A 23,093-nucleotide genomic window follows, 5' to 3' on the forward strand; every position below is an offset into this window, starting at 1 on the left:
GGGTCACTTCAGGATTCCTCCACACTGAGCTTTTCCAAACCCTAGGCTTGCATCCAGATACTCAGGAAAGTTTCCCTATTGCTGCAAAGGGTTACAGCCACAGCACACACATAATCGGGAAAGGGGAGTTATCTATCATAGTAATTAATCTGGGCTATTACGGTAGGGTAGGGACTCATATTACTAGAGAGAAATACTGCACTCTAAATGGTGATGGGAAATCTGTAAGCTTTGTAAATCAGCATTAAAATTAATCTGCTCGGAAGGAGAGAAAACAATTCCATTGGGGGCTTGTGTTTTCCAGCAGAGATGAGACTGATGAGGAAGTGCAGAAGGACCCAGCCTCTCTGATTTGAGCCACCCAGTTCCCCAGGGAAGTAAATAAGAACAGGCAAGTGACCATTCAGATTTCAGACCCTCTCAGTTCCCTGACTTTGCCCAGTATTCAGATTCTGCCCATTCTCTGGGCATAACTCCCATCAGTGATCAAGAAGAAGAGAGAGGAGACAGCACAAGATAGCACGTTGACCACTGGTCTCAACCAGTTTGGAGTATGAGCCCAATTAGGTTTTGGATTGAGATCCTAGATCATTCTTCCAATCCTAGACTCTACTGAGGCTACTAATGGCCCTGAGAGCTTATAGTGCTTCACCCATAATTCTTTGTCATCACTTTACTAGATAATTTCACTTTCAGACCAATGGACAAACAAGAAGGGGAAGGAATAGGAGAGATAATGCAAGCCGCTAATTGGAAATTGATGGTGCTGCCTAGGGATCAACCAGGACTGGATTGAGGTGCTTGAGGGAACTGTATTGGAGGGCACCTGTCTCCGTGTGGAGATTTTTGATGGTGAAAAGGGATGAGAAAAACCATACTTGTATTTCCAATGTCAAGCTCTGGGCCATACTTGTCTTGGGATCCTTCCTAAAGAAGGTGGGGCTTTAAGGATAGATAAAAATGAGAAAGAATGAGAGGAATAATGGAGAAATGAACACCATCATCATGGTCTTTTGCCTGGAGTTAGAGAAACGACCTCACCTAGATGCCCCCAAACCTGGGTGAACAATGTAGACGAAAGGGCTCCAAGCCAGACTCAGCAAGAGGGAAAGAGCTTGAGTTAATTACATCTCCTCATAGTCCAAACTGTAGATAGAGAAACTGAGACATTTTTAACAACATATTTTATTTCCTACAGTGTCATGCCTTGTCAGTGATATGACAGTGTCAAGCCACAGCCTTGGCTGTGGAAGAAACTGATGCCCACTCAGGGTTTGAGGTTTTTTGTTTTGGTTTGGTTTGGTGGCAGAGGGGTAGGGGAGGGGTTCAGTCTGGAAGTGATGGACCTGGGATTGAATTGAATGTTCAGCTACTTTATTTGTGAGTGATACACCTGCCCTTTACACCCTTTTATTTAATCTGGTTAAACTGCTTACTTATAGTTGTTTTGTTTTGCTTTTTAAAGGCTATTGAATGAGCACAAAAAGGTTTAAGGGTGGGACATAATTTGAAAGATTTGGTTGATGTTCACAGACATACCTCTGGAATGACATCAAAACCTACCATGACTTCATGCAAAGGGCAGAGTCAGTATGTTGTTGTTCAGTTATGTCCAATTCTTCATGACTCCCCCTCCCCCTTTGGGGTTTTCTTGGCAAAGATACTAGAGTAGTTTGTCATTTCCTTCTCCAGCTCATTTTACAGAAGAGGAAACTGAGGCAAACAGTACTAAGTGACTTGCTCAGGGTCATACAGCTAGTAAGTGTCTGAGGCTGGATTTGAACTCAGGTCTTCCTGACTCCAGCTTTAGCCACTTAGCTGCCCCAGACGCTATTTAGGAATCTTTTAATGCCCCTATTACCTACCTAGCAAGGTACCTATTGCATACTTGACACTTAAAATGTTTGTTTAATTAAAATAGAATCAATCACCAGCACTGTGGAGAGTGAAGAAACAGGAGAGCCAGAAAAAAATAGTAGAACCAATTACAGCCAGAAAATATTAGATACTCCAACCCCTCTCCTTGGGCAGGGGAAGAAACTGAGGCCCAGAGAAGAAAAGGCACCCCAGGTCATAGAGTAAGTAACACAATGGCTGGGCAAGACTAGGTCCCTAATCTTCTGGTTCCATTTTTGAGTAGTCAACCCATGGAAATTTACAATCTATTGTTAGGGATAATAATGATTGTTCATGTCCATTCATCCACACGAGTCAGTGCCTTTGGTGAAATCGGTTTTATAATAAACAACAAACATGGGTTCACATCAACCCGGTACAACTGGGATGTGCCTCTTGGTACCTATTTATGGCTGGATGGGGAACAGAAATAAAGATGTGGAGAGTAGGTGGGGAGGGGAGGCGAGGTGTGATCCTTAATCTGAATTAGATGGGACTTCACTTGGAACAGACTGCAGGATCATCAAATGGCCTGATATTCCTCTGTTTCTGTTTGGCTGGAACAATGATATTGTATCTTAATTAAGAAAAGATTTAGAGAGTACCCAAGTAGTATTTCTTCAGACCAAGCATGGCGTTCTATGAGTTTCTGGAAAACATTCTGTTTATTTGTCCTTTTGGGGTGCAAATCAGGGCAATCTTTTTGAAATGAATGAGTGCCCTACCTATGGTGCATAACTCACAGATCCAGCTAAAGTACACCATCCATCAATCCTGCAGCTAAGAAACAGGGAGGGCTGCGGCTCCAGCAGCCACAAAATGCCATGGCTTCCAGCAAGAAAACCACGGAAAAACCCAGCACCCACGGCCACAAACCCACGTCACTGCCCAATCAGGACACAATCACCTAAGGAGGCCTCCTTCTTCAGTTACCCCATTGGGATAACTTGTACTTCCCCTCCCTTGTATTCCCCCAGCCCTTCTACTTGTGTCTGATACCTTACCCCCACACCCAACCCCCAACCATCTTCACCTGCCTTGAGCAGTGACTCCTCTATGGCTGTAAGTCTTTACTGGGACTGCTTGAGTGGTGGTTAGTTTCAATGCATTTCATTTGAAAGTATAATATGAGGGAGCAACTAGGTGGTGCAGTGGATAAAGCACCAGCCCTGGATTCAGAAGGACCTGAGTTCAAATTTGACCTCAGACACTTGACACTTACTAGCTGTGTGACCCTGGGCAAGTCACTTAATCCTCATTGCACCACCAAAAAAAATCTATATATCTATATATATGTATCTAGACACTATCTCAGGGTCTAGAGACTAAATGTTTCTGCACTTGAAATCAGGTGACTTGTGTTTGTTGATTGACTATTTCTTAGCTACTCTACTTACCTTAGGGCTCTGAGGGGCCAAATTCAGGATGAAAGGAGACCAAGGGTCCTGCAGACCAGAGAAACATTGGAATGCTCTTCAGTGTGCAATAATTCCCTAAGATCCTGATGCATCTCCTTCCCCAGAAAGGACTGGAGATCTCGAAGGTCCCTTAATAACAGTCTGTGCTTCTAAATATACAGTACAAATCCTCTGTCATGGTTCAGAAAGTGATGGGAGGGGGGGCCGCTAGGTGGTGCAGTGGATAAAGCACTGGCCTTGGAGTCAGGAGTACCTGAGTTCAAATCCGGCCTCAGACACTTGCCACTTAGTAGCTGTGTGACCCTGGGCAAGTCACTTAACCCTCATTGCCTGGGGGGGGGGGAGAAATTAACAAAGATTTCCCTCTAGCCACACAGAATCCTTGAATCTCAGACCTAGAAGCCCCTCCCTAACAAAGAATTCAGGCTACAGCATTGACACTGACAAGGCTTTGCTTAAACACTGCCAGTGAAGAGCAACTCACTACCTTTCGAGGAAGTCCAAAAGCCACATTTGGATAGGTCTTATGGTTAGGAAGTCTTTCTGTATAGTAGATCGGAATCTGCTTCCCTATTACTGATAGTTCTCCCCTTGGTGGCCAAGCACAAGTCTAATGTGTCTTATACATGACAGCCTCACAAATATTTGAAGATACTTCTTAGTCCCCTACCCCCCTACCCCCAACCCCCGCCGGTCTGTTCTTCTGCAAGATAAACCTTGATGTCAGGCTTTTTCCAGAACCTAACAGATTACTCTCTTTGGTCCCCAAGGCAACAGCATCCAGTGCTGTCAGAATAAGGCAGGGAAATTGTGTGAGGGCTACTTAAAATATAGAGCTGAGAGAGCCGTTGGGCGCCAGCGTCTCCAAGCTTGGGGAGGGGGCTAGCTGAGGTTACACTGATCCACAGCGACACTGTGTGGAAGAAATGAGAACTGCACAGAGCCAAACCCTAAAAACTGATGGAAATACTATAGCTGGGGATTTCCTTGAAAACAAAACCTACGGGGCTGGGGGGCCAGGGGGCGGTGCGGAATGTTAAAGGATCATCAGTTTAAAGCTAGAAGGGACCTGAGGAGTAATCTAGTCCAATTACCTTCTTGTACATATGAAGGAACTGAGCCCCAAGGAGTTTGAGCCTCACAGGGTTACATGAGCAAGCCAGTCAGGTAACACGCACTTATTAAGCGCTTACTGTGTACCAAGCACCGTGCCAAGTTCTGGGGATACAAAGAAAAGCAAAAGGTAATCTTGGCTCTCAAGGAACTCTACCGGGGAGATAACATGAAAACCACCATGTACAAATAAGATATATACACTCCCTCAAAGAGAAAGGATTAGTTAAGTTGTCTCTAAACCAATACATTCTCCTACCTGGGGCAGCTAGGTGGTAGAGTGAGTGGATAGAGTACAGGACCAGGACTCCGGAAGACCGGAGTTCAAATCTGGCTTCAGACATTTGCTAGCTGTAGGGCAAGTCACTTAACCTCTGTTTGCCTCAGTTTCCTCATCTATATGGAGATAATAATAGCACCTCCATCCCAGGGTTGTTGTGAGGATCAAAAGAGATACTAATTTTAAAGGGCTTAGAGCAGTGCTGGGCACACAGCTATTTAAGTATTATATAAATGTTAGCTATCATTATTATTATATCATTATCATCAAGTATCAGTGTCATGGTTAGCACCCATGCCCTCTCACTTTAGAGCAGAAAGAACACTGGATCTTGAGTCAGAAAACCTGAGTTTGAATTCTGGGAGGGCTTACCTAATTATTACCTACTATTATTAATATTAATTAATTATTGCCTATGTGTCCTGGGGGGGGTCAATCAATTACCAAACATTTATTAAGCACCTACTATATGCCACGTACTATGCAACTGATGCAAACACAAAAGGGAGACAAGCCCCTGTGCTCGAGGAACTTTTATTCCATTAAGTTAGAGGTTCTCAAGCTGCAGTCTGTGATCTTGTAATATTTTGATAAATGCGTTTCCATGTAATTGGTTTCCATGGTAACCCTATGCATTTTTGTGATATGCATTTAAAAGCTTAATTCAATAGGCTTCACCAGCCTCCCTCCCTAAGAGGTCCAACCATGACATGGTGAAGTATCCCTGTTCTAGGGAGACACCACGTATTCACAGAGATATACAAATACATGTACAGTGACTGGAAGCACCATCAATGGGTAGACTCAGCCTAAGTGGAGATCTGAGGGGAGCTGGGACTTTCAACAAGTGGATGTGAGGAGGGCAGACATTCTAAGCACAAGCCGGACAGACAGCCGATCCAGAGGTAGCGAGGCTGGAAAGGACACGGTTTCTTCATCTGCTAAATGTGGGGCTTGGAGAGGTGTTCTCTATGACCCCTTCTATCATAAACATTCGACAACCTGATGAAAAACAGAACAACAGGAATGGGGAGGGGGAAGGGAGGGGGGGCAACATTAAGCCCAGTCCTTCCCTCTTAGCTCATTAGAAAGAAAGAAATCTCATAGGCCACTGACATTTAGCAGCTGCGTGGCCCTCACTGTTCACTGACTCAGGAGCATAGTGTCATCTGCGAAATTCTTTGATCCTGAAGTGATCAGACTCAGAAGACACGGGTTCAAGCCCTGGCCCCGAAAGTGATTAGCTTTGTGATGTTAGGCAAGTTCTGCCCTTTCTCTGGACCTCATTTTTCTACTCTGTAAAATGAGGAGCCCAGACTAGATCAGGGACTCTGCATATTTTGAGATCGAGGACCCAGGTTGGCAGTCTGGGACAGCCCATGGGAAAGCCTATGGATTCCTCGGACAGTCTGAGGAAGCAATGTTTTGAATGCATAAAATAAAATACATAGAATCACAAAGGAAGCCAATTATATTCAAATAAAGATCTAATTGTTTTCCCATCCAAGCTCACAGGACTGAGGTTGAGAACCCCAACTAGTTGGTCTATAAATTTATTTTAACAATTGGTTATTGCATGTTGGGTGTTTGGGGAACTGTCTCCCTAGTGGGGGGCCCACTTTGCAGATTCCACTAATGCCTCACAGAGACACATGGGAAGATGGGATTCCCACAAAGCTTCACAGCTTCTTCCTAAGGAGGGATAGAGAGACAAGGTCCCCAGCAGACCTTAGAGCCTCTGGGGGGCATGACAAGATGGAGTGAATAGAAAGTGTAAGAAAACAAGGGATCACAGGAAAATAGATTATGAGCCCAAGAGAATGCTTAGTGCAATTCTCATTTTGTTATTTCCTCTATTTCTTTCTTTCTTTCTTTCTTTCTTTCTTTCTTTCTTTCTTTCTTTCTTTCTTTTTTTGCAAGACAATGAGGGTTAAGTGACTCGCTCAGGGTCATACGGCTAGTAAGTGTCAAGTGTCTGAGGTGAGATTTGAACTCAGGTCCTCCTGAATCCAGGGCTGGTGCTTTATCCACTGTAACACCTAGCTGCCCCCAGGATATTCTTTTACATTTTTTATTCCCCCACCCTTATAGGCTCTCCATCATGCTTAGTTGTGTGGAAATTTATTTTGATTTGGGGACCCTACCTTTAGGCTGAGATTAGAAAGCCTTAGGCCCTCAGGGTCTCTCCCCCTCCTCCTCAGCTTTAGCTGAGCGAAAAAGCCCCAGCTCCCTCCGACCTGAGCAGAGCTATCTGAAGGATCCCGGATGGCCTGTGCTGAGGCATGAGGCTCGAGAGCACACCGCCCCGACCCCCCCACCAGCTGCAGCTCTGGCTGTCGGATTAGCTTGGTCTGTGGGGGCGAAGGAAGCCCCAAGATTTGAGTGGAGAGAGGAAAAGGTATATATAGACCTAGGAGTGAGACAGGAGGGGAGACAGACTAGAGGACGGGCTGAGGACGGACTAGATAGACAAGACTCAGGGGTTCTGACGGACAAGAAGAGGTCAAGAGGTGGCTGAGGAGATGGCAAAGACTAGAGACTAGAGACGGGGTTACAAGGACGCAGGAGAAGATGAGAAGGACTAGGAGCAGGCAAAAGAGAAGCCGAAGGGCAAACTGACAGAGCAGACAGACAGAAGGTTACAGGCCTTAATACAAACCAGGGAAAGTATAACGTGCCCTGAGGCCGGAGGCGGCTAAGGCCCTTATTGTATTCAAGAAGTTCAAAGCGCAGCAGGTGGGAAAGAGACCACTGGAAAGCAGTCAGGTTGTACACTTTATTTCCCTGTATTCCTAATTTGAAATAGTATCTCATAAATAAACTGTGCTTTGATTATTTAGTTAAGAGCCTTCTTAATCTTTAGTCTATCAGTTTGGGAGCAGTGTGGTGGAACTTTATAAACGGCCCACATTAAATTAACGAAGTCAGATAGCCAAATAGTCAAAAGTCCCCAGATTAGTCATCCACAGTTTAGTCCCCCCAAAATTAGCCCTAGTTTTTTTTTTTTTTTGGTGGGGCAATGGGGGTTAAGTGACTTGCCCAGGGTCACACAGGTAGTAAGTGTCAAGTGTCTGAGGCCGGATTTGAACTCAGGTACTCCTGAATCCAGGGCCAGTGCTTTATCCACTGTGCCACCTAGCCACCCCCAAAAATTAGCCCTAGTTAACAAAAATATTCTAACATTTGAATGGCGACCACGAAGGGACTTTCGGCCCAATTATAATTTTTCTAAAGTTATCATTTTTCATATAATCATAATTTTTCATAAGTCCGGTTATTATAATTTTCTGGGTTAGTTATAGTTATTAATAATTAATTTTTGTACAGTTGTGACAAAGTGGCTATGGATAAAGTCTGGGTGTGGGGTAAGGAAGCTCTCAATCCAAATCCAGCCTTGGACACTTTCTAGGTATGTGACCCTGGGCAAGTCACTTCACCCTGTTTGCCTCAGTTTCCTTATCTGTAAAATAAGATGGAGAAAGAAATGGCAAACTACTCAAGTGTCTTTGACAAGAGAAGCCCGAATGGGGTCATGAAGAGTCAGAAGTGACTCAATAACACTTATTTACTTCCTTCCCATCACTTGGTGCACACATCAGCTGAGATTAATAAATCATAAATCCATTCTCCTTTACCACATTCAATTGGCTCCATATATGGTAACGGGGAAAGAGCATGGAACCAAAGGACTTGAATTCAAATTCTGACTCTGTTGCCTATTAGCTGTGGGACTCTAGGCAATCCCACACTTAAGCACTTAACTGATCTATGAAGCTGGACTAAATGTTGTTGGGTTTTGAGGATTTTTTTTTGCTTTCTTATATTTTTTTTTTTTGCCTAATAGTATTTTTCCCAATTACATGTAAAGATAGTTTTCAACATTCATTTTTGTAAGATTTTGAGTTCCAAATTTTTCTCCCTCCCTCCTTTCCCTCCCCCCTCCCCAAAACAGTAAGCAATCTAATATAGACTATGTACGTACAATCATGTTAAACATATTTCCACATTGGACTAAGTGATTTTTAAGATTTCTTTCTAGGGGCAGCTAGGTGGCGCAGTGGATAGAGCACCAGCCCTGCATTCAGGAGGACCTGAGTTCAAATTCGACCTCAGCCACTTAACACTTATTAGCTGTGTGACCCTGGGCAAGTCACTTAACCCCAATTGCCTCACCAAAAAAAAAAAAAAAGATTTCTTTCTATTCTAACATTTGGTAATTCGATGTCTATTTTTGTTGTTGAAAGCCAAATTTTAAAGATTTATATAGTGTGCTCTTAATAAAATCCAGAGAAATTAGCCCAGTTAGCACTGGACTGGAAAACCCACAGTGTGTCTGGTTGCCCATTGCAGCTAATGGGGGATGAAATGACCCCAAAAGGAAGATTTTCAGCCCTTTGGATTCCTACCCTTCAGGGTTGTGTTCCATCCAGCAGAGCTGAATTAGACACTGTTTGAATGGTCTAGCCTGCTCCATGGGCAAGCATCTGGTAACTGCAGAGTTGTTTATCCTGAAAAGAAATGGCATCCTTGATAATAAAATATTCACAGGCAAGTGTCATACTAATTCCTTGTCCCTTCATCTTTTCATCTCTTCATCTGATCTTCCAGACTGGAAGATCAGAGGAGTATTCTTGTCATACTATCCATAGATTTTAGCAAAACATTTGGCAAGTTATCCTTAGAGACAAAGATGGAGAAAGATGAGCTAAAAGATAAAACAATAGTATCTGAATAGTAAGTACAAAAGGTAGTCGTGGGGCGGCTAGGTGGCGCAGTGGATAAAGCACCAGCCCTGGAGTCAGGAGTACCTGAGTTCAAATCCGGCCTCAGACACTTAACACTTACTAGCTGTGTGACCCTGGACAAGTCACTTAACCCCAATTGCCTCACTAAAAAAAAAAAAAAAAGGTAGGCGTTAATAATGGGGAAAGTGCTGGATTTGAAGTTAAAGGGCCTGAATTCCATCCCTAGTTTTGCCACTTTGAGTAAGTCATTTAATCTTTCTGGGCCTCAGTTTCCTCATTGGTGAAATGAGAGAGTGAGACTCAATAGCCCCTAAGTTCTCTTCTAAGTCTAAATATATGTCCCTTTGACAATTACCAGCGGGGCCAGAGGTCGAGGAGGGACAGGACCAGCTGGCTCTAGTGGGGTGCCCCATGGATCATTTGTTGGCCCTGCGCTATCCAATACTTTTTATTGATAACTTTGATCAAAGACCTGCTCATCAGATATTCAGATAACAGGAAACCAGGGGAGATAGATAACAAAAAATAAGCTTCAGAACAACATCAACACGTTTCAACAATGGGCCGAAACTAACTATTGAATCATACCCAGCAGGGGATAGGAATAGGAAGGGAAGAGCAGTGCAATGGGACTTTATGGGTGCTGCTAATTAAGGGCACTCAGCTGGCCCCAGAGAAAATCCTTCCTGTAGAAACAGGGAATGGGACTGGTCCGGATAAGAGGCAGAGTAGACCAGTTTTTGTGTTGGCTTTAGTCAAAGGAAATTGGGAATGCCAATTTTAGTCCATGAGGTGGAAAATGAGGCCTGCCAATGGTTTAAAAAGCTAAGGAAATTAACATAAGGTCAACTAAGACCACACCCTAGAGAGGAGCAGTGGGCAGTAACCAAATGTCAGTTTCTTTTATGTAGCTTCCTTGCCCAAGATGGCATGCAGATAAGCCAAAGATCTGTGATTTTGAACTCTCTTCACCAACTCATTTAAATTTAGTCTCAGAAAGTTGCCTGAAACTTAAAGTAAACTTAGAGACTTGCTCAGAGAAAGCCACAGAGTCAATAAGCACTAGAAATAGGATTTGAACCCAGACCTTCCCAACTCTAGGATGAGAGATATACCACACTGCCCAGACATGAACAAGATAAAAATGAACAAGGTCCCTAGAATCTTAAGGATTCCTGTACTGGGTGAGAGATTGGTCAGATCACTGACCTCTAGAGACATTTCTAACTCCAGAAATATATGATATTTTAGCTAAGTTTTTCCATGTGCAGGACCTAGGTGCCAGTTTTCTACATATAGGGTCAAGTCAGGATATCCATTTCTTAGCCACAACTCCCCCTAAAGTCAATCTGAATGCAGAATGAGTCTGAAGGCCAAGCTTTATTTATTTATTATTATCCATGCTCCCTTATGGGTCCCAACAAAAGATATTTATGTCCTGAATTGAGAAATGCTTCAGTTCATTGATTACTAGGCTTTAGTTTAATGAAAAAGATTCCAAAGCTAAGGCCCAATTTACAGTCCAATATGTCAGCACTATCACAGGCCACAGAGAGAAAGCTCTCTGACATTTTCGCTCCCATGGGCCTTGGGCATGAGGGAGGGAAATGACATTTATAAATCTTCACTGGAACTAGGATCAATCAATAGCAGGGGCTTGCCAAAGATCCATGCTTACTAATAAGGCCTGAGCTACTTCTTTTTTTTTTAACTGAATCTCCTCACTTTTGCACCCCAACTCCATTTTATTAAAGGACCCTTTTCTTATCCATAAATTTTCATACATAAATTCTCAAGCATTTTTAACATCTTTCTGTTTTAATATCTTCATTTCCTAGAACAGCCTTCCTCTTCTCCCCCAATCTAGACAGCTATGTTTTATAACAAAGAATCAAAGGGGGGGGGGGGAGAACAGCCCAACAAAATTAGTCAACATCATTCAATTCACAGAGTTTTTTGCAATGGTCCCCCATCTCTGAAAAAAGTGAGGGAAGTGCATTCTTTCTTCTTTTCCCCAAAAAAGGATCCCAGGAATCAAACTCAGTTATTAGAATTAAACAGCATTCAGTTTTGCTTGTGGTTGTGGTTGGGTTATAAGCATTTTATAAGCACCTGTTGTATACTCTATGCTAGGAAAACAAGGTAAAGAAACCACGTCAGGTCAGCCAGTCCAGAAAGTGCTAGAGACCCAGGAATAAGCTAGGCTAAAGGGACAGCAAAGGAGGCCATGGAGGGGCATAATGGCCTGGTTGGTGTGTTTGGGACTTCTGGCCTGTTTCCATGGCTGTATTGGTTCAGTTTGGGGGTTTACAGGTGGATTTAGAAGTGCCATTTCTTTGAAACTTCCCGATCAGGGCAGCCTGACCATGAACCCCAAGACCCACCCAAGGTCAGTGCACCCCCAAGAACCATTAATCCTGTACAGGAGCAACATCCTGACTAACTGATGAGCCCCAGCTTCCCTTGACAAAGGACAACCCTCCAAATACTCTTTTTTTTGTTTGTTTTTGGTGAGGCAATTGGGGTTAAGTGACTTGCCCAGGGTCACACAGCTAGTAAGTGTCAATGTTCTGAGGCCGGATTTGAACTGAGGTCCTCCTGACTCCAGGGCCAGTGCTCTATCCACTGTGCCACCTAGCTGCCGCCCGAATACTCTTCACACAGAGTCACCCCCATAAGAGAACAGAGAGACCATGCTGTCCCACTCATCTTTTCCTAATTCTGACACAACCAAAAATATATAGTTCCCACCCCTGCTGCAACATATGGAGTCATGATAGACTAAAGTGTGCTTAGGAGATGACATGGGACCCACCTTCCACATCCTCATCCAGCTCATTTCCTTATCTGGGGAGTACCTGTGATGAATATGTCCAATAAAAACCCTAAAAAGGCCACATACTCAACCCAAATCCCTTAAAACTGGCCCAACCATATGTTGAGAGCAAGGGATAAATGGTCCACAGCCTGAGTGCTCCACCCATGTCCTTACAAGGTCAAGGAAGAAAGGCCACCATCGTGCTGGGTGGCTCCTATCGTCCCCCCTGGCAGACTTATGGGACTTCATGGATGTGAATTGCATGCACAGGATTACCAGACACGGATGGATTGCAATCTGTTTCAGAGACTGCCCAGAAGGATGAGGTCACTGGCCATCAGAATAAAACATTGGTGGAGTCTTTTTGGAAAGCCATCTGGCACATCGTAAAACTTTCCAAAATAATCACATTCTTTGCCCCAATAATCCCATTACCCATATTATAAAAGGGATGGAGCTATCCCTTCCAAGATATTTATAGCAACATTATTTGTAAACTTTGAAAATCTGGAAACAACCTGAATGTCCAACAACCGGGCATGGCTGAAAGAACTGGACTGTGTCAGTGTAATGGAATGAAGGACTCCCGAATTAAATCCAGACTTTGGAAACTCCCTCCTCTATCATTTTCGGCCACTCTTCCATAACTTCTGATCTTGGAGAATTGCCTGTGATGCTGAGAGGTTATCAGTCAGACAGCAGGAATTTATTAAGTACCTATTATGTGTTAGACACTGTGCTCAGGGCTGGGGATTCAAAGACAAAAGTTCAGTGCCTTTCCTCAGAAGGTTTACATTCTATCAGAGGAAACTACATGCACTCATGTAAGGAAGATGAAAATACAGAGACAGTAAGTAAAAGGTGATTCGGGAGAGAGAAGGGAGTCGGAGTTAGAGGCATCAGGAAGGACTCAGCACTTGTAAGGATACTAAGAGGTAAAAAAAGGAGTGAGCAGGCCTTGAGGACAGCCTACACAGGGGGTCTGGAAACAGGAGAGAGAATATCACTTCAGAGGAGCAACAAGTAGACCAATAAGTACATGAAGGGAAGGAATTCATTTGGAGTCAGACTATAGATGCTAAGTTTAAATGCCAAATAGAGTTTGTACTTGATCCTGGAGGTAAGGGTTCTGGAGGAGGAGAAAGACATGGTCAGGTATCACCACCACCACTACTACTACTACTACTACTACTACTACTACTACTACTACTACTACTACTACTACATGCTATCTCCTTTGATACTAGACTAAGCTAGGTCTGATAAATTATATCTCCTCCTTGGATGCAGTAGGCATATAGTAAGTATTACTACAGTGGATAGAGCAGCAGCCCTGGATTCAGGAGGACCTCAGTTCAAATCTGGCCTCAGACACTTGACATTTACTAGCTGTGTGACCCTGGGCAAGTCACTTAACCCTCATTGCCCTGCCAAAAAAAAAAAAAAGTAAGTATTACTGAGTTGATTGAATCAAATTAGACAAAAAGGAATGTTATAGAGATAGAGATAGAAAGACAGACATACAAATACACATAAAAAATGGGATGAATAGACAAAGAAAAGCTAAGGGAGGAGAAATAGGGAAGAATTGACTAATGAATCACTTCAATAAATCAGGGATCCCGCCAGAGTAGAATATTCCATCTACCAACACTTCTTCAACTTGGTAAATGATCATAGAGAGTTGACATAACCAAAAAGATTCATCACCCCACAGCCAACTCAATTAAGGGCCACTCTTAAGAGCCATTTTGTTCATCATTCTAGCCAAGACTTCAGGAACCCAAGGTTCCCTTTGTGCAACCATGAAGCATGAGAATAGTGACTTTAATAATGAAACTAGGAAGTTATAGATAAATGTATTCTGAGGGAGTTTTCACCCCTTAAGATGGAGGGGTGTACTTAGCCAGCTCAAACTGAATGGCAAGACCTAATTGCTAAATTTTCAGTGTGAACATGTAGACTGAAATTGGCAAACACTACAAATGAGGGCTTGGCTTACTATTTTGTTCATTGTCTAGATTTAAGAAAGTAATGAAGAAAATGTTAATAATAATATAGATTGGGGCAGCTAGATGGCACAGTGGATAAAGCACCGGCCTTGGATTCAGGAGGACCTGAGTTCAAAGCCAGCCTCAGACACTTGACACTTAACTAGCTGTGTGACCCTGGGCAAGTCACTTAACCCTCATTGCCCTACAAAAAACAAACAAACAAACAAACAAAAAAATATAGATTAAACTTAAAAGTGTGTCCTGGAGATATATGTGTGTGTATGTCTGTGTCTATATGTGTGTGTGCTTGTATGTGTATATATAGATATCATATATATGTATATATACATTTATGTTATATGGGTGCATATAAAAAGTGAGTATACATATATACCTGTGTGTGTGTGTGTGTGTGTGTGTGTGTGTGTGTGTGTGTGTGTGTGTGTGTGTGTGTGTGTGTATTCCCCAGAAGGCTGGCTAAGTATTTCTCTTCCCCAACTTCTTCCTCTGTTTTCTCATTGCTGTGGAGGTGATCCCGGTCTGAGAAAGCAGGTCTGATCAAACTGGAAAGGCTTCAGGTAGGGCTAAGTTACAGAATGTTTGTGTTACCCAAGGGCCAGCAGAGCTGAGGGGGAGAGAGGTTCTTCATCATAAGATTGGCCCCTAGGGGGTGGATTTGTTTTGGCCACAGCAACTCAGAAACCATCTCCTAATGTTCTCATCCACAGCAGTGGCAGCACCACCCACATCCATGAAATCATGGATTTTTGAAGTGTTGAGTCAATTGGTTGCAAGTACAACTTTAACCAGCTTTGTTATTCTTTCAAGTTAGCGGCACAAGGCAACAAAACTAGGAGACTAAGAATGCTAGACTTGGATTTGGAAAGATCTGAATTCAAATCTCCCCTCACACTCTTAATTAGTTGTGTGATAAATCACTTAACTGCTTTCTGTCTCAGTTTCTGTGTTTGTAAAAATGGGTCTGATAATAACATGTCCCCGTGGAATTGTGAGATTCAAATGATTTAACATCAGCAAAGTGCTTTGCATACCTTAAAGTGATATTTAAATCCTTGTTATTACAATTATACTTTTTTTACAGGGCAATGAGGGTTAAGTGACTTGCCCCGGGGTCACACAGCTAGTAAGTGTTAAGTGTCTGGGGCTGGATTTGAACTCAGGTACTCCTGACTCCCGGGCCGGTGCTCTATCCACTGCGCCACCTAGCTGCCCCCTACAATTATGCTTTTAAAAGTATAGCACAAGGGCAGCTAGGTGGCGCAGTGGATAGAGCACCGGCCCGGGAGTCAGGAGTACCTGAGTTCAAATCCAGCCCCAGACACTTAACACTTACTAGCTGTGTGACCCCGGGGCAAGTCACTTAACCCCAGTTGCCTCACAAAAAAAAAAAAAAAAGTATAACACGAATTAGTGGGGGAAAAGCTCTGAATTTAAAGCCAGCAGACCTAGATTTAGAGACTGCCCCTGCTACTTACTATCTGACACCGTTTTAAAACTATAGAGAAGGGTTCAACATCCTAAAATAAGGAGGTTTGCCTATATAACATCTAAGGTCCCTTCCCTTTCTAAATCCTATGACAGCTGCCCTCAGGTTACTCATGATAATAATATGATTATTAAATATAGGAAGATTATCGTGTATCTTAAGCTATTAGAAATACCCTCTGACACCACCAAGAGCTCCACTAGGGAAATGGGACATGGATCAGATGAGTTTCATTTGTAAGAATGCAGCCAGATCTGAAACTGACCTGAGTTGACCAGTCATCACAAATTGACCCTTCCAGGAAAATCGCTCTCTTCCCTAGGGAGGTATCCAAAACAGGCACAGCCTATAACAACACCTCTGAGTGGAGAAGCAGAAACAACACAAACCCCACTGGCCCCTTCCCAGAGACTTAGAGGAGAGAAGCATGCAGGCAGAGAGGATCAACAGCGCCAAAGGTTGCCCAGAGGTCAAGAAGGATGAAGACTGAAAAAAGGCCACTAGATTTGGCCATTGAGAGATTGCTGGTGGGGGCAGCTAGGTGGCGTAGTGGATAAAGCACTGACCCTGGATTCAGGAGGACCTGAGTTCAAATCTAGCCTCAAACACTACTTGACACTTACTAGCTGTGTGACCCTGGGCAAGTCACTTAACCTTCACTGCCTTGCAAAAAAAGAGAGAGAGAGAGAGAGATTGATTGCTGGTAAGAGGCCTCAATTTTTTGAGTGAAGTATGAGATGAAATTCTCAGCTAAAAGAGTTAGAGGAAGGGGTTCTGTGGGGGAATCTGAGGAAAGATAAGAAAGTTTGGAATAGCCCCTTCGGGGAAGTGGTTTAAATTAGAGCAGTATAAAAGGATTGCCTTGCTGCAGTGGGCACTCAGGTGAGTTTATGAAATATAAATCTGCAGAGGACCCAGTCAGCACAGTATTGTGATTTTTCTCCAGCTCTTTCAGCCACACCTGAATAGATGGAAAGGAGGCAAGGCATATAGAGACTGAAGGTGGAATGTTGTGTATGAGAAACAGCAAGTGTGTCGATTTGACAGCCATCTACAGTGAATGATGGGGAGTGATAGGCGATAAGCCTGGAAAGGTAGACTGGAGCCAGATGGTGGAGGGTTTTAAACAAAAGAACTTGTATTTTATGCTAAAGACCATCAAGTACCACCAGGGACTGGAGAGAAGAGAGAACAGAAGCAAGAAAACCAAACAATTAATAACTATTACAACAGTCCAGGTTGAGAAGTAGTGAGGACCTGGGGGCAGCTAAGTGGCACAGTGGATAAAGCACTGGCCCTGGATTCAGGAAGACCTGAGTTCAAATCTGACCTCAAACATTTGACACTTACTAGCTGTGTGACCCTGGGCAAGTCACTTAACTCTCAATCCCCTGCCTTCCCCCACCCCCAAAAAAAAAGAAAGAAAGAAAGAAAAAGAAAAAAAGAGAGAGAGAGAAGTAGTGAGGGCCTGAACTAGGGTGGTTGTTATGTGGAAAGGAAGAAAGGTATGACCTCTTGACAGAAAAGTAATGGACAAATAGATAGGATGAAATGCACATTTTTGGATTTAGCACCATTGATTATGCCTATTTTTTATGAGTTTGGGTTTGTTTGTTATTTTTCCAGGGGTGGGGAGGGAGGAAAATAAATGTTTGATAATTTAAATTTTTAATTTAATTTTTAAAAATTAAAAAAGAATTTCTTATACAAAATTACTAACATGAAAATGTTTTACATAATTGCACATGTATAACCTATATCTGATTGCTTACAGCCTCAGGAAGTGGGGAGGGGAGGGAAGAGAGGGAGGCATAGAATTTGGAACTCAAAACTTTAAATAAAAATGTTGTGGTTTTTTGTTTTTTTAAAGAGGATGCATGCAAGAAATGTTGTGGAGGTGGAATTGACAAGACATGGAAACTAATTGAATGTGGAGGATGAAGGCAAGGGAAGTCAAAAATGACTTCAAGGGTGTGAATCTGGGTGACTAGAAGGATGGTGGTATCCTTCACAGAAACAGGAAAATTAAGTGGTGGGATGAGTTTGGTGGGTGGAGGGTGGAGAAGATAATGGATTCTAGTTTGAGATGCCCTATGGGCATCTCAACTGAGATATCCAACAGAGAGTTAATAATACAGGACTAGAGTTCAAGAGTGACTTGAGAGGTCTCTAAAATGCACCTCTGATGTCTGGAAGACATTTTGAAAACACTTGGCTATCTTGTCAGCCTAAAAACCACTCATCTCAGCAATAATCTTTTCCATGTGGTAAACATTTGCTAGCAAATGTTATTCCCTCGCTAGGTTACTGCCAAAGTGGACTTTTCAGTATTCTTCACACCCATCCTGTCTTTTTTGGCTCTGAATATTTGTTCCTATTACCCCTCTAGCTGGAATGCCCTCCCCCACTTTTCTCTGGCTCCTGATAGTAAATTCAACCATCAAGATTCAGCTCAATATGCTTTCATCTTAAAGTATTGTGGTCTCTTCCTTTTCCAGTGAGGCAGTCTGGTATAGGGCACTAGATTTGGACTCAGGAAGACTTGGGTTCAAATCCCATCTCATCATACTAGATGTATGACCTTGAGAAACACAGTCTCAGTTTCCTCATCTGTAAAATGAGAAAAATAGAGCCTCTATAGCACTTATCTCACAAGGTTATTTCGAGAACCAAATGAGAAAGAGTTCAAGGTCCTTCAAACACTTGAAAGGGTTTTATAAATGGTCATTATTAGTATTCCCTCCCAAGAGTTCACATTGCTTTCTTTAGCTTGTAGCACTTAGAACATTTTAAAATATATGGTACCCCTGGGCAAGTCACTTAACCCCCATTGCCCCGCAAAATAAAATAAAATAAAATAAAATAATATATGGTAGTTATCTGCATGTATGTCTTAACTGCCCTGTTAGATTGTCAGCTCCAAGAGGGATGGAGTTGAGTCTTACTCTAAATCCCTGCGCCCCAGGGGATCAGGCCTTTCACTTAATCCATGTTTATTGAACTGCATTGAATTGAACCGAACTGAATTGGGTTGAATTGAATTGAACATCAGTGTTTTCTCTTGGATGCAATTACTTTGGTTTTTCAAACCTACCTCCTTGCTCCCATGTTCCATCTCCATATGGTAGATTGGTTTTATACTGTATTAATTTACACATTTTGATAGGCCTGAAGGAGTGTGGGATAGTGAATTAAGCCTTGGAGTGTGAGCCATGAGTGTCTCTGGGTTCTGAGTCCTGACTTAGTAATTAACTCACAGTGTAAAATTCAGCAGATCCCTTCCCTTTGTGAGGGAGGGGGTCAGGCTTTTCTCAGTAAAATGCAAGAGGTGGCCTAGGTGGTATCTGAGTTCCATCCAAATTCCCTTGTTTCTGTTTTGATGAGCCCCCCCCCCCTCCCCTCCCGGCAGGCAGGTGGACAGCACGTCCCAGTGGAAATGAAACTGTCCCTGAAGCCAGAGGAGATTCAAATCTTGTAGCTATCATTTACTACCTGTGTTCCCGTGGTGTAAGGAATACAGTAATTTCTCTGACCACAGATATTTACTGGGAGCTGGTGTATGAACCCCCAAGCATTCTCCCCAGCATGAGTCAACACCCTGACCTACATCCCAGATCTCACCTCCCCCCACCTCCCACCCCCTACCCCCAATGCCTGGCGGGAGGGGAGGTAGATAAGGTCTCTATTTTTAAGAAAAACAACCATGCCTTTTCACCCCAAAAGACATGACTTATTTCTGCCATCCTCCCTTACCACCCCTTCATTTTGTGAACGTGCCCCCTAGATAAGCGTTTGCTCCATTAAAAATGAGAGTCCTCTAGATCCATGATCCTTTCTGATTCCATGTTTGTGTTCTCAAACAGATTGCAAACACTGCTGGGGCTGAGAGCATGTCCCATGCTTGTCCCATGAGGTGTCTGCATCTTCTGTTTCTCTCCCTCCCCCCTCGACCCACAATGCCGTGCTTTCTACTCCATCGCTCCGGGCACTGGGTACGCACACTTCGAATTACTGCTGGTGCGCCGTGTTACCAAATGTGCTTTCTGTGCTTACAAAGCATTTTGGTTGTATCTCGCTGCCCACAGAGAGAGCCTGGCTCTCAGCTGCCAGCTCATCCCTCTCGATTTCTAGCTTCCCTCTTCAAGCTTGCTGCCAGACCTCTTACTCACAGCTGCTGCTATCTTGCCTTCCCTCCCCCCTCCCGTCTTGTACAGGGGCTTCAGGGTTATTCCTTCCCCTCTTCTCACTTTCCCCTCCCTCACCAGGAATGTGGTTTCTCCTTCTGCCCCTAAGATACTGTGCTTTCCCGTAGGCGGTAAATAAATGTCTGTTGCCTATTTCTAGAACTACAGACCATGCTTCCTTCTCTTCCTCCCTAATTCCTCTATCTATCAAGAAATCTATTCCCCTAATTCCTCTGTAACCTAGAGATTGTAAACAACCTTTCACCCCTTGGACTTGGAATCATGAAGAGCTGGGTTCAAATACCACCTCAGCCCCAGGGTGATGACTTAACCTCTCTGTGCCTCAGTTTCTTATTCTGAGGTTTGACTCTATAGACACCCCCCCCCCCCAGCCCTGGCTGTATTCATACAGCCCTGAGATGGCCAGGCCTGTCTGGCCGGCTAATAAAATTCACACCTCTGTCTATTTCCTCCTTACTGGGCATTCTTCGGCCCCATTGGTGCATTGGTTTGTTGTTGTTGTTTTTTTTCAAAGCAGTGACTCTGAACACGCACAAGATAAAGGAGCCTTCTTTCAACTGATGAGCCCTGCCCCTAGGGCATCTAACAACAGTTCCTTCCCTTCCCTAGAGGTGGGTCTGTAATGCCCCTTTGAGGGGGTCTATTATCTAGTCCAGGAGATAGAAATGAGTACTGAATCCCCAAGAGAGTGGAAGTTCATTCTAAATATCTACCAGGTGTCTGCGTGAGGCTGCAGGGCCCCAGAGGTGGGTCCTGACAGGATCAAGTTACCAGGTCTTGTTTGAGAATAAGAGACCTTCAGCTACCTTTTTTTTTCTAGGCTCATGCCAGAATCTTCTGATTCCCAGGTACCACCTGCTTCCACCAGTAGAGGGAGCAACCCTGAAGAGGAGCAAAACATGATCTCTTCTCCCGTGGCCCCGAGAGTCAGCCTCTCTCAATCCTTTGTGTCTCAATTAACTGCCTCCCGATCTCACCAACTCACAAAGGATTTTCCCCTGCACCCCTGATGGGGACAAACCCCCTGGGCTGACCCGAGTTTTAATCTCCCCAAACTCTTTCTAGCTGAGGCATTAAAATACGGCCACATCACAGATCAAAGATGGAAGGATCCTCCCCTAGTGGGTATCTAGTCCAACCCACTCATTTTACAGAAGAAGAAATTGAGGCTCGGTGACTTGCCTAGTCACATTAAGTGTGCCCTTTGACTCCAAGGCCATGCTCTTTGCACCATTCCACAAGTCTTGGATGTCTCTAAAGTCCCTCAATAAATTCCATTCTTCCAACTGTTATTGAGCACCTGCTCTATACAAAGTTCAGTGCGAGGTACTGGGACACAAAAAGATGAATTGCCTGTAAGCCCTGCTTTTACAGTCACAGGAAAGAAGGGACACAAATATAGATTGTTATAGCACAAAATGGAAGATGGTAAGTGCATAGGAGAGGCAGTTTGGTGTAATGCTTAGAGGCCAACGGAAACCAGGAAGACCGGGACTCAAATCCTGCCTCTGACACACAGTGACGGTGAGACTACCAACAATTCACTTACCCTGTAAGTGCCCCCAGGCAGTTCTCAAACTCACAGATTCTTAACATTTTTTTTTGGTATCATGGACTCCTTTGGTGAAAGTTATTGACCCCTTCTCAGAATCATGTTTTTAAATGTATAAAATAAACCGCATAACATCCAAAAGGGAAACAAATACATTGAGAAGCAACGGTCAAAGTTATTTTTAATATCAAATTCTATTTTAAATATTACATTTTTTTTTAATTTCACAGACCCCAGGTTAGGAATTCCTACCCCAAGTAGCAAAAGAGTTGTACATCTCCTTTCACAGAAGACGTTTTCACACCTGGATTTCCTCAGACTAATGAAATCACAGGAGCAGACCCTCCCTTCCCACAATCTCCCCCTCTCCACCACCATCACCCTCCCAAAATGCATAGCAGAGATACAAAGTACTAGAGCAAGAAAAGAATATTTCCAGGGGAAGAATCAAAGAAGGCTTCGTGAAGGAGGTGGGTTTTGCACAGGTTTCAAAGGATGGGCAGGATTTCATCAGCTGGAAATGGGTTAGGAGGTGGGCCACCAGGGATTCTTGGGAGCAAGATGCTATAGAGATTCAATCCTACGTGAAACTAAAACATGCCCATAGCTGCGCAAAGTACACGTTTCCCCTAGGCAAAGTCTGCCAACAACGCAAGGAACAGCTTAGTCTTTTCAAAAACAACACTGTTCTAAATGAATTATTAAACATGGGCTTTTTTTTTTTTTAATTAAGCCAGTGCTGTTAACATCGTGATTAACTGTCATTCTTTCCCAGTCACACCTCCTGGGCTTTCTCCAAGATTAGTTTAAGCCTCGTGCTTGGCCAATAAAGGCTGGGTATTTATCTAAGCTGAGCACACCCTCTCTTGGCCGGGAGACCAGCCCTCGCCTCCACTGGTGCCCACCATGTTTAACTACAGCGGTCCCTCCGACAAAGAATTGAAAATGACTTGTTGGGTGCGGGAACAAAAATGGAAGCGGAATGCAGAACGACGCAGGAGGCCAGATTGCAGTTTAATGAGAATGCCGAGAGCTACAGGGAATTAATTACTATCCTAAGTCAGCTTTGGGCAAACAATCTTGACGCGGGATGAAACTATCATTCCTCTCGAACAGGCTGCGGCTTCAATGAGATTCCGAAAGAGGCATAAATTTGACATTTCAAAGGGTGAGGGGTGGGGGGAAGGGGGGGCGAGGGGGACGAAATGTTTAGTATCGGAAGTCGGGAGAGGAAAACGAGCTGCGTTGGAGACAAGAGCAATTCTGGAAATCCGCGACAGTGATCTCTGCAGAGAGAGGGTGGTGTGGCACAAAGAGCCCCGGCCGGGGAGTCGGGAAGGCTAGCTAAGAGTCCCTCCCTCTTCTACAATTTCCCAGCTGTGTGATTTGGGGAAAGTGGTTAACTTCCTTTCTCTGAGGCCGCTAGGCTTCACCTGTGAAATAAAAACAATAACATTTTCACTACCTGATTCTACGACCCGTTGTAGAGATAACTGTATTGTGTTTGCAGAGCATTTAAAGGATTAGGAAGGGGGATAGGTCTGACATACCCCTTTCTCTTTTAC

This window comes from Dromiciops gliroides, chromosome 6 (genome assembly GCF_019393635.1).
Source record: "Dromiciops gliroides isolate mDroGli1 chromosome 6, mDroGli1.pri, whole genome shotgun sequence".
In the NCBI taxonomy this organism is placed as follows: Eukaryota; Metazoa; Chordata; class Mammalia; order Microbiotheria; family Microbiotheriidae; genus Dromiciops; species Dromiciops gliroides.